Source organism: Oncorhynchus masou, chromosome 31 (genome assembly GCF_036934945.1).
Source record: "Oncorhynchus masou masou isolate Uvic2021 chromosome 31, UVic_Omas_1.1, whole genome shotgun sequence".
NCBI classification, from domain to species: domain Eukaryota; kingdom Metazoa; phylum Chordata; class Actinopteri; order Salmoniformes; family Salmonidae; genus Oncorhynchus; species Oncorhynchus masou.
The window spans coordinates 72328933-72341173 of NC_088242.1; the positions used below are offsets into that span (position 1 = coordinate 72328933).

The following is a 12241-nucleotide window of genomic DNA, read 5'->3' on the forward strand; positions in this document are numbered from 1 at the left end:
TGGGGGGTTCGTGGCTGGCTTTTGACAATGTTTTTTATTCTTCATGTCTTACATATTGGTAGAAATGATTTTGGTCCACATCAGATGTTGGGTACTATATTTAATTAATATGATCTGAATCGTATGAATTAAAATGGCCAATTTGTGTGCAATCAAATAGGTTACATAGTTACATTTCTACAAAATAATGTTTCAGGAATGCCAATCTTACCTTTTTCTAACTACAGAAACAATTTCATAACAATCCGGGATGGTGGTGTCATGGCTTGCTGAAATGACATGGATCGACTCACATGTCTCAAATGCGTAATAGCAGGTTATTTTGAGGAAGTCATTGTAGACAATTACCTAGCAGACTATGAGACTATGAGGAAGCCAGCAGGGAAAACACACCGTCACCTCTGCTCCTGCCACACCCCCTAGTGGACATCCAGTGTCTCCTTGACCTGCAGCACTCCATCACTCTTCTTTGTGGTCAAATAGCCCTTACACCGCCTAGAGGTGTGTTGTGTCATCGTCCTGTTGAAAAATGAATGATAGTCCCACTAAGCACAAAGCAGATAGGATGGTGAATCGCTACAGAATGCTGTGGTAGTCATGCTGGTTAAGTGTGCCTTGAAATGTAAATAAATCACAGATAGTGTCACCAGCAAAGCACACACACACCATCACACATCCTCCTCCATGCTTCTCGGTGGGAACCACACATGTGGAGATCATCCGTTCACCTACTCTGTGTCTCACAAAGACATGGCGGTTCGAACCAAAAATCTCCAATTTAAACTCATCAGCCCAAAGGACAGATTACCTCCAGTCCATTTCCTTCCTCCATTGCCCATGTTTCTTGGCCCAAGCAAGTCTCTTTTTCTTATTGGTGTCCTTTAATAGTGGTTTCTTTGCAGCAATTTTACCATGAAAGACTGATTCAAGCAGTCTCCTCTGAACAGTTGATGTTGAGATGTGTCTGTTAATTAAACTCTGTGCAGCATTTATTTGGGCGGCAATCTGAGGTGCAGTTAAATCTAATGAACTTATCCTCTGCAGCAGAGGTAACTCTGGGTCTTCCTTTCCTGTGGCGGTCCTCATGAGAGAGAGTTTCATCATAGCGCTTGATGGTTTTTGCGACTGCACTTGAAGAAACTTTCAAAGTTCTTGAAATTTTCCGCATTGACTGACCTTCATGTCTTAAATTAATGATATACTTTTGTTTCTCTTTGCTTATTTGAGTTCTTCTTGCCTCTTCTTGCCATAATCTAAAATTAACTCTGTATACCACCCCTACCTTGCCACAACACAACTTATATTCTCCCACGTATTAAGAAGGAAACAAATTCCACAAATTAACTTTAAACAAGGCACACCTGTTAATTGAAATGCATTCCAGATGACTACCTCACAAAGCTGGTTGAGACAATGCCAAGAGTGTGCAAAGCTGTCATCAAGGCAAAGGGTGGTTACTTTGAATAGTCTCAAATATAAAATATACTTTCTTTTGTTTAACACTTTTGGTTACTACATGATGTTATTTCATAGTTTGATGTCTTCATTATTATTCTACAATGTAGAAAATAGTTTTAAAAAATGTACAAAAACCCTTGAATGAGTTGGTGTCCCAACTTTTGACTGGTTGGCACTGTATAGAATGTGTGTGTCTTTGTGATATGGCAAGCATTAATAGATGAGGGCCAAGAATGCCTCCTATTCTGTTGTCAAATACCCAATAGAAGACATAAAAGCATGTCTGAAATAATGTGACAGTGCTCATTAACATTGCCAATAACAGAGATCATTAAGAACAGACAGATCAATGAAGCGACACGCCTTGATCCTGTCCACATTGAGCTCTGTGTCTTTACCACTGTCATTAGAGGGATTAATAAATTGGATTTGAGAAAAAATCTGACTCTGGGGATCCATCTTTCCTTCTTACTACCTACCATGGGAAAATGTTGAACAAAGACTGTCTTGAAGAAATAACCCACATTTTTCACGATGAGGGACATGCATGAAATGAAATATGACACTTTCATTACTGTTTCTTAATAGCATGTGTCTATGTTTACATATCCTCACTTCACATTAAATCCTTACTTGCCTTGAACTGGTGGGATGATTTAACGGAAAAGTTATATTTGTTCCATCTTCCATGTTCTGCTCATTATTCTGTCTGGGGTAGACTGGAATTTTCTCATCAACAGGGTCAAATATTCCTACATGTCCCTTATATTCAGAGGATGTTGTTTCTTGACAAGTGTTGACTGGTGATTTAGATTGTAGCTAAAGCTGCTACTGTATTGGTTGCTGTAGTTCCTTGAAGAGTAATTTACAAACTATACTGCACAGTCAATATTTATTCCAGTATTCCCATACATGAATTCCATAAGATGTCAATAAGATGAAGGTATAGGGGTTTTATTCAGCTCATAGCAATAAAACATGTTTTTATTTATTTCATTATAGGAATATAAACATAAATGCATACATATCTCAAGTGTTTATCACTTGAGCTACATCACAATATTGTGTTAATTTCCAGGAGTCTAACAAGGAGACAAACAATATTGATATGAAAAGTGCTCACTTTGGTTTAATTTTTTAAAACTTTCACTTCACTACATTCCTAAAGAAAATAATGTAATTTTTACTCCACACATTTTCCCTGACACACAAAATTACTCGTTACATTTTCAATGCTTATCAGGACAGGAGAATGGCCCAATTCACAATTCAAGAGAATATCCCTGGTCATCCCTACTGCCTCTGATCTGGCGGACTCCCTAAACACAAATGCTTCATTTGTAAATGATGTCTGAGTGTTGGAGTGTGCCCCTGGCTATCCATAGAAAAAATATATAAATATTGTGCTGTCTGGTTTGCTAAATATAAGAAATGTAAATTAATATATAAGGAATGTACATTTGCTTTTGATACTTTAGTATATTTAAAAATAAATACTTTTATTTATAAATACCAGTATTTTACTGGGTTACTTTCACTTTTACTTCAGTCATTTTCTATTAAGGTATCTTCACTTTTACTCAAGTATGACAATTGGGCACTTTTTCCATCACTGCCATTTCCAGACCTACAATGCCATCTGCCCCTGTTTCTGCCCTTCATTGTCATGTCTTAGCCATAAGGCAGTCTCTGGATCCCTTTGTCACATACCAAGTCATGTCCTGATGCCAGAGCACAGACATCATACAACAACTCATGTCAGACCTATGCATACATTACAGTATATAATGTCTTCCTCCCTGTGCCATAGTCTCACAGCGAATCTGTTAATCTCCTGGCAAAAACTGCAGACATGCTTTTCACAATGCCCTTAATTCCAGCTGGCTTCTTGATGGCAGACTTGGACTCCCATATCTTGTCTATTAGTCCGTGAAACACCATGAGGACACTGTGGTAGTTCTCAGCATCTGAAACCTCATAGAACTGTCAATCTATTGTCAGGGTTAGCATTCTGCCCTCCTCACTGAGGACTGTTCGCATGTGATTCAGGTCCCTCTTGTTGTCTACGATCACCATGGGCACTTTGACCATGCCCTGGAAGTCCTTAATGGACTGCATCAGCTTGGTGACAGAGTTGAAGCTGGCCCTGTCACAGATCCTGTAGACCAGGACAAAACCGTTCGCGACTCCTGTGGCGGGCCGGGCGCAGTGTGCGCTACCCAAGGTCGCCAGGTGCACGTGTGTTTCCTCCGACACATTGGTGTGGCTGGCTTCTGAGTTGGATGCGCGCTGTGTTAAGAAGGGTTGTGTTTCGGAGGACGCATGGCTTTCAACCTTCGTTTCTCCCGAGCCCGTATGGGAGTTGTAGCGATGAGACACGATAGTAATTACTAACAATTGGATACCACGGAATTGGGGAGAAAAGGGGGTAAAGTTTAAAAGAACAAAAAAAAAGATAAAAGATATACAATTTTTATAGGCTTACTTGGATTTCTCTGGGCTGATTGTGTCCAGTCATTGTGGTCGCGCATGGTGCTAGTAAAAGTGGACTCATTCATGCCAAAGACACCCAGGCACTTCTCTGCAGTAATACTCATAAAGGCACTTATAAAGGACCCTATGATTAACTGAAGTGCTCTGTATAAGATGCCAAATATACTGAATTCTTGCAGTCATTTCAAAGGACTGAATACAGTTTCAGACATCATGATGATGGCATATTATAACAGCAGGTTGGCATGAGGCAGAACTGAGCGATTTTCCCTTAGATATGTCAACTGAAAAGTCAAATTTGGCTCTATTGTAAAAATGCATGAAAATAAGTTAGCTTTTTGACCTTCATTTAAGGTTAGGGTTAGGAATTAAGGTTAGTAGTGTGGTTAAGGTTAGGGTTAAATTCAGATTTTATGACTTTGTGGCAGTGCCCGCTATTGACCACTCTGCAGAGCTGCCTCTATAATCAGCATTATAACAGATTGAATGTTAACATTTCGTAATACCTGACAACATGGTGAATCGCATATGTTCAAAGTTATGTCCCTTCCATCCATGACAACATTGTGACTGTAGATTGATTCTGAAAGCAATTAACAGACAAATATTAATTTAGTTGTACTGTATAGGCCTACAATAGTAAAATGTTAGCTTGATATTACAATATCTGGTGATGACAGACAAACAAAACTTACCAATGTTCCCATATTCTCTAATGAATCTTCTACTTAAAACGCGGACTGTCAGCACTGTGAAACAATCATCATCATCATCATCCTACTAAGTATGTTGAGGAAAGGAATGGATCCAGTTAGAAATGGCAGCATGGTCCACTGACCATTGCACTGTGGACTTGAATACATTGCACAAACGATAAATAATGACAGATTTGGTCTCACCAGATTTCCCAACCCAACAAGAACTACTACATTTAGCATCCATTTTTAAAACGTTGAGGCCTGTCATTATTCTTTCTGCTGTTTATTGGCCGGACTGGCTCAAAACCATCTGAGATGTTGAGTAGCCAAGTAGTGGTGCGCACAATTGTTGAGGGGGCGTGGAAATATACTATACCATTCCATTCTGGATTTTATTTAGCATAGCCTAAAGACTGAAGAAAACTATTGTCTTAGCGTAAAGAATATCTAAACCTAACCCGACTTTTGAATAACCAACACGTTTGCAGCACACGTATTTACAAAATATACCTCACATTATTTTTTAAGTTTGTGGATATAATCATTGTATCTTCCAAATGGCAATTACGCATACGCGTGAGGATGTGTGTTGAGGATTTGCTTACAGTATTGGGGAAACTGTTGTTGTGCTTTACTATTGAGTAGTGTAAGATAAGGCCTGATTACTTTGCTATCGAAGATAAGAATTCCTTTTTTAAGGACAACGTAAAAACGTGTTTGCATGCAAAGGGGGGGTGGAAACGAATATTTTGCAAGTGTGCGTAACTTATACAGTAGGCATACAAGATTGCATTTTATGTATACTGTACACTTACTATCTGAATATGATTATCTACATGTAAATAATTGTGAAACGATTTTTTTGCAACAACATAATGAAACTTTTGAGTCCTTTGTAAAAGCTGCAGTACTATGTAACAAAACGTGTGCTGTGATATTACAACCAACCACTAGATGGAAGCAGAACATTTGATAATTTTGGCATCAACAGGTGTGACTATAGCCCAGTAGATTTTGCCGCGACCTAACGAATGTTCTGGGAACTTTCACAGAACCAAGTTCGGTTTGCTGGAAACACACTTTTCAAAGATAACCTAAAGACATTACTGTGACTGACTTATTTTCCCTTTTCTAAATGAAACGTTTTTTGAGTTGTGTTGCTGCTTTGTAATTGGAAAATATAGCTGACAGTGTGTTTTAATATACTTTAAAAGTATTTTGGTTTCACTTGAAAAGGGCATGAATTTTTTTCTTAGAATAACAACAGGGCTCCTCCTCACTGACTCCTTTATAACATAAGAAAAGAATGTTGAAATGGCAGGTTGTAAGAAAGTTTAGTTCTTTAGATCTTAGAGGTTTAGATCTTGTTAGCTCAAATCACAAGGCACACTGATCGTTTACTGCAAAGCTGGTTGTAGATACAATAATTCCATTATCAGAAAGCTGGTTAATGTGATGTTAAGATAAACTACATTAACAAAAGTATGTGGACACCTTCTCATCAAATATCTCATTCCAAAATCATGGGCATTAATATGGAGTTGGTCCTCACTTCGCTGCTATAACAACCTCCACTCTTCTCTGAAGGCTTAACACTAGATGTTGGAACATTGTTGCGGGGATTTGCTTCCATTCAGCCACAAGAGCATTAGTGAGGTTGGGCGATGAGGCCTGGCTCGCAGTCAGTGTTCCAATTCTGTCAATGGTGTTCGATGGGGTTGAGGTCAGGGCTCTGTGCAGTCAAATTCTTCCACACCGATCTTGACAAACCATTTCTGTGTGGCCATCGCTTTGTGCACGGAGGCATTGTCATGCTGAAACAGGAAAGGGCCTTCCCCAATGGAAGCACAGAATCGTCTACAATATCACTGTATTCTGTAGCGTTAAGGGACCAATTCGGAACAAGGAAAACAGCTCCAGACCAATATTCCTCATCCACCAAACTTTATAGTTGGCACTATGCATTGGTGCAGGTGGTGTTCTCCTGGCGTCTGCCAACCCCAGATTCGTCAGTCGGACTGTCTGATGGTGAAGTGTGATACATTACTCCAGAGAACTCGTTTTCACTGCTCCAGAATCTAATGGCGGTGAGCTTTACACCACTACAGCCGATGCTTGGCATTGCACATGTTAATCTTAGGCTTGTGTGTGGCTGCTCGGCCATGGAAACGAATTTCATGAAGCTCCCGACGAACAGTTATTGCGCTGATGTTTCTTCCAGAGATAGTTTGGAACTCGGTAGTGAGTGTTGCAACCGAGGACAGACGATTTTTACGGGTTAGGCGCTTTAGCACTCGGCGGCCCCGTTCTGTGAGCCGTTGTTGTTGACGTTTCCACTTCACAATAACAGTACTTACAGTTGAACGAGGCAGCTCAAGCAGGGCAGAAGTTTGACGAACTGACTTGTTGAAAATGTGGCATCCTATGACGGTGCCACATTGAAAGTAACTGAGCTCCTCAGTATGGCCATTCTACTGACAATGTTTGTCTATGGAGATTGCATGGTGCTGTGCTCTATTTTATACACCTGTCAGCAACGGGTGTCGCTGAAATAGCCGAAACCACTAATTTGAAGCGGTGTCCACATACTTTTGTGTATATAGTGTATTTGGCTAGCAGAGCAGTTATTTTTTCTCTGCAGGTAGAATTGTACCCGGATGCATTTATTTCAAATCAAATGTATTTATATAGCCCTTCTTACATCAGCTGATATATCAAAGTGCTGTACAGAAATCCAGCCTAAACCCCAAACAGCAAGCAATGCAGGTGTAGAGGCACGGTGGCTAGGAAAAACTCCCTAGAAAGGCCAAGACCTAGGAAGAAACCTAGAGAGGAACCAGGCTGTGAGGGGCGGCCAGTCCTCTTCTGGCTGTGCCGGGTGGAGATTATAACAGAACATGGCCAAGATGTTCAAATGTTCATAAATGACCAGCATGGTCAAATAATAATAATCACAGTAGTTGTCTAGGGTGCAACAAGTCAGCACCTCAGGAGTAAATGTCAGTTGGCTTTTCATAGCCGATCATTGAGAGTATCTCTACCGCACCTGCTGTCTCCAGAGAGTTGAAAACAGCAGGTCTGGGACAGGTAGCAAGTCCGGTGAACAGGTCAGGGCTCCATAGCCGCAGCCATAACAGTTGAAACTGGAGCAGCAGCATGGCCAGGTGGACTGGGGCATGGAGTCATCATGCCAGGTAGTCCTGAGGCATGGTCCTACGGCTCAGGTCCTCAGAGAGAGAGAGAGAAAGAAAGAGAGAATTAGAGAGAGCATACTTAGAATTCACACAGGACACCGGATAGGACAGGAGAAGTACTCCAGATCCTCAGAGAGAAAGAAAGAAAGAAAGAAAGAAAGAAAGAATTCGAGAGAGCATACTTAAATTCACATAGGACACAGGATAAGACAGGAGAAATACTCCAGATATAACAGACTGACCCTAGCCCCCCGACACAAACTACTGCAGCATAAACACTGAAGGCTGAGAAAGGAGGGGTCAGGAGACACTGTGGCCCCATCTGATGATACCCCCGGGCCAAACAGGCAAGATATAACCCCACCCACTTTGCCAAAGCACAGCCCCCACACCACTAGAGGGATATCTTCAATCACCAACTTACCATCCTGAGACAAGGCCGAGTATAGCCCACATAGATCTCCGCCACGGCACAACCCAAGGGGGGGGCGCCAATCCAGACAGAAAGACCACGTCAGTGACTCAACCCACTCAAGTGACGCACCCCTCCTAGGGACGGCATGGAAGAGCACCAGTAAGCCAGTGACTCAGCCCTGTAATAGGGTTAGAGGCAGAGAATCCCAGTGGAGAGAGGGGAACTGGCCAGCCAGAGACAGGAAGGGCGGTCCGTTGCTCCAGAGCCTTTCCGTTCACCTTCACACTCCTGGGCCAGACTACACTCAATCATATCAAGACCTACTGAAGAGATGAGTCTTCAGTAAAGACTTAAAGGTTGAGACCGAGTCTGCGTCTCTCACATGGGTAGGCAGACCATTCCATAAAAATGTAGCTCTATAGGAGAAAGCCCTGCCTCCAGCTGTTTGCTTAGAAATACTAGTGACAATTAGGAGGCCTGCGTCTTGTGACAATAGCATATGTGTAGGTATGTACGGCAGGACCAAATCGGAAAGATAGGTAGGAGCAAGCCCATGTAATGCTTTGTAGGTTAGCAGTAAAACCATGAAATCAGCCCTTGCTGATATTTCCCTTCCTTTTATTAGTGTAATGTAGAACGCCAATATTACAGATAAGATAGATGCTCTGACATAGTGAAAATGTCTGAATTCTACATGTACATTTAGAAAAAAGTGTTGTCTTTGATAATATGCCAACATTTTATGAAGCAGATAAACATATTCATATGATCCTTTCACCATGTTTGAAATAATCTCAATGAAAAATCTGATCGTACTCTGTGCACTTAAAAAGGCAACGAGTACAAATGGACAACAAAAATAGGATCCGAAAAAAATTGATTGTACATACACAACTCTCGGGTATTTTATGAACGAGTAACTTACAGTGCCTTGCGAAAGTATTCGGCCCCCTTGAACTTTGCGAACTTTTGCCACATTTCAGGCTTCAAACATAAAGATATAAAACTGTATTTTTTTGTGAAGAATCAACAACAAGTGGGACACAATCATGAAAAGACCTTAGTCATTTAGGTCAACATTGGATCATTCAGAGATCCTCACTGAACTTCTGGAGAGAGTTTGCTGCACTGAAAGTAAAGGGGCACGCCCAATTTTGCATGCCCAATTTTTCAGTTTTTGATTTGTTAAAAAAGTTTGAAATATCCAATAAATGTCGTTCCACTTCATGATTGTGTCCCATTTGTTGATTCTTCACAAAAAATACAGTTTTATATCTTTATGTTTGAAGCCTGAAATGTGGCAAAAGTTCGCAAAGTTCAAGGGGGCCGAATACAAGGCACTGTAGTTTATTGGACCTACTGTATATGCTGACGATTACCATTGAGAATTCAGTTGCCATTGTCTTCCCCTGAAAACAATGATTTAATTTCCCATGCTGTCAGAAGCCATAACATAGTTATTATTATTGCACCTGTGTGTGAAATACAACACGGGTGTCAGAGGCACATTTGTTTCCCTGTCAGTGAAGTGATACATTCTTTCTCAGATGAAAAAGGGTCGTATTTAAGCGATAATGCCCAAGAAGCTAGTGTTTGGAGAATATATGGATCTCTTTAGGAGAAAGCCCTGCATCCAGCTGTTTGCTTAGAAATTCTAGGTACAATTAGGAGGCCTGCGTCTTACTTTACATTTGACCTGTTGTTCAGACAGAGAAGCTAGCCAACAACACAGCCAACACAATCACTTAACTGAAGCTGGAAAGACTGCAAACTAGCTGCACTTTGTTTCATTTTACCTTTTTCAATTTATATTTTTTTGTATTTATCCGTAAAAAATTATGTAGAAATGCTGCTTCCCTGTCTGTCTCGTCCCAACTCCCGACATGTTCATTACTATGGGACAGCTGGAGATCAAATTAGAATATTGAAACAATGTTGCAAATGTCGGAGAGACAGACAGCAAGGTTTATGCAAATCTCCACTGTTAAAAAGTAAAGGTTTGTCTAAAAGAAATGTGAGATAATGTTGAGATGCTTTTTATAGTGGAGATCAAGTTTAGAAATACACAGCTTGGCTGATGAGACAGTGGGTTGTGCAGTCAGATCGAACAGAGTAAATAGGCATTTAAACGTCATAGATTTAGATTAGAGTCTGACAACATTATTGGCCTCTCATTGGCAATGCTGAATATTCTGTAGTAGGTGGACTTCTGTAGTCAGTGGGTATTGTGCAAATAAAAAATATAGAAAGTCACTATGATTGTGTAATGACTTTATAATAACAAACCCATTATTTTATGAATGTTTCCTGAAATAGATTTCCATAATTGTGCATGCCACAGTCCATTTAACTATGTACCCTGGGAGTCTTAGTCTATTTTTATCAGATTTGTCTCTTGAAGTCAACTGAAGCACTTAAATGGCATAACGCTGATTATTCATTTGTGTGACAGTCATTAGGCACAGCCAAATGTGTTGGATGAGGTGCAATGATTGGAATCTGTGTAGACAGCAAACTGAGGGCGAGGGAAAAGTGTAGAGGGAACTCGATTCATCTGCTGTATGGACAGTGGGTCTACAGTATATTCTCTGACCTGGGTGGCAGTGTCACTGTCTCTAAATGCTGAAGTAGGCTTACAGTCTGTGGTGCTAAAATTGTTAATAACAACTGCAGTTAACTGTAGATAACACAGGCCCAGAAATAACAAAGGAAAAACAAACCCTTGGTCATTAAATGTTGTATGACCCGTTTGAGAATGCTATGTTGCAATAAAGACATGCATTTAATTTCAGATGGTAAATCCACTCTCAAAATTCCTCCCCTTACTTTAACAAAACATTAATAATGCTAAAAGGGGTTTCGACCATGCGTTTCTTACTATTGTATTCCTTTTAGACAGGTTTTATTTGGAATGTAACAGCAACATGGTAATTTAGCATAGGGAAACTACACGTTGTAAGCATGAGCTAATAATTCATTCATTGCTGTAAGTGCTTATGGTCCCTTATAGTTAACAGTACTTTGGGCAGAGATTAAAACCTCTTAAGGAACGGACCCTTTTTTCCATTTTTTGCCTAAAATGACCAGCCCAAATCTAACTGCCTGTTGCTCAGTACCTGAAGCAAGGACATGCATTTTCTTGATACCATTTGAAAGGAAAGCCTTTCAAGTTTGTGGAAATGTGAAATTAATGTAGGAGAATATAACACATTAGCTCTGGTATAAAAAAACATGCACATTTGTCTTTTATTTTTTTATTATCTTTGAAATGCAAGAGAAAGATAAAAATGTATTATTCCAGGTTAGGCGCATTTTCGATTTTGTCCACTAGATGGCAGCAGTGAATGTGCAAGGTTTGAGACTGATCCAATAAACCATTGTATTTCTGTTCAAAATGTTGTATCAAATCTGCCCAAATGTGTCTAATTGGTTTATTGATACATTTTCAAGTTCATAACTGTGCACTCTCCTCAAACAATAACTTGTTATTTGTTCACTGTAAGAGCTACTGTAAATTGGACAGTACAGTTAAATTAACAAGAATTTAAGCTTTCTGCCCATATAATATACGTCTATGTCCTGGGAAATGTACTTGTTACTTACAACCTCATGCTAATCACATTAGCCTACGTTAGTTCAACCGTTCCACGGGGGGAGACCAATCCTGTAGAGGTTATTAAGGAAGTAGTACAGTATTTTTCTCTACTTCTCATTATTTCTGAGGTGACTGCTTTCAGCTAAAAGCTGAGAGAAGAGGTTGGTTGTCTCCTAAGCAGAGGATTGGTTGCTTTAATGACATATACAGTAGACCTACTGATTGTGGTTGGCTCCCTGTCCATGGGAAACCGCTGCTGCTGCTATTTTAGATTTATGAACCAATGTATAGGCGTACAGCTTAATAATACATTTATTAAGTTTTAAGAAATGTTGTCACATACAGTATGCAACTGTCAACAGTGAGCACATAGCCTACTTCCTACTCT

At 40.1% G+C, this 12241-nt stretch overlaps 1 pseudogene; it reads right to left on the reverse strand.

Moving 5' to 3' along the window:
* Nucleotides 1-3270: 3270 nt before the first annotated feature.
* LOC135525008 (ras-related and estrogen-regulated growth inhibitor-like protein) lies at nt 3271-8570 on the reverse strand (annotated as a pseudogene).
* Between the last annotated feature and the right edge of the window lie 3671 nt (nt 8571-12241).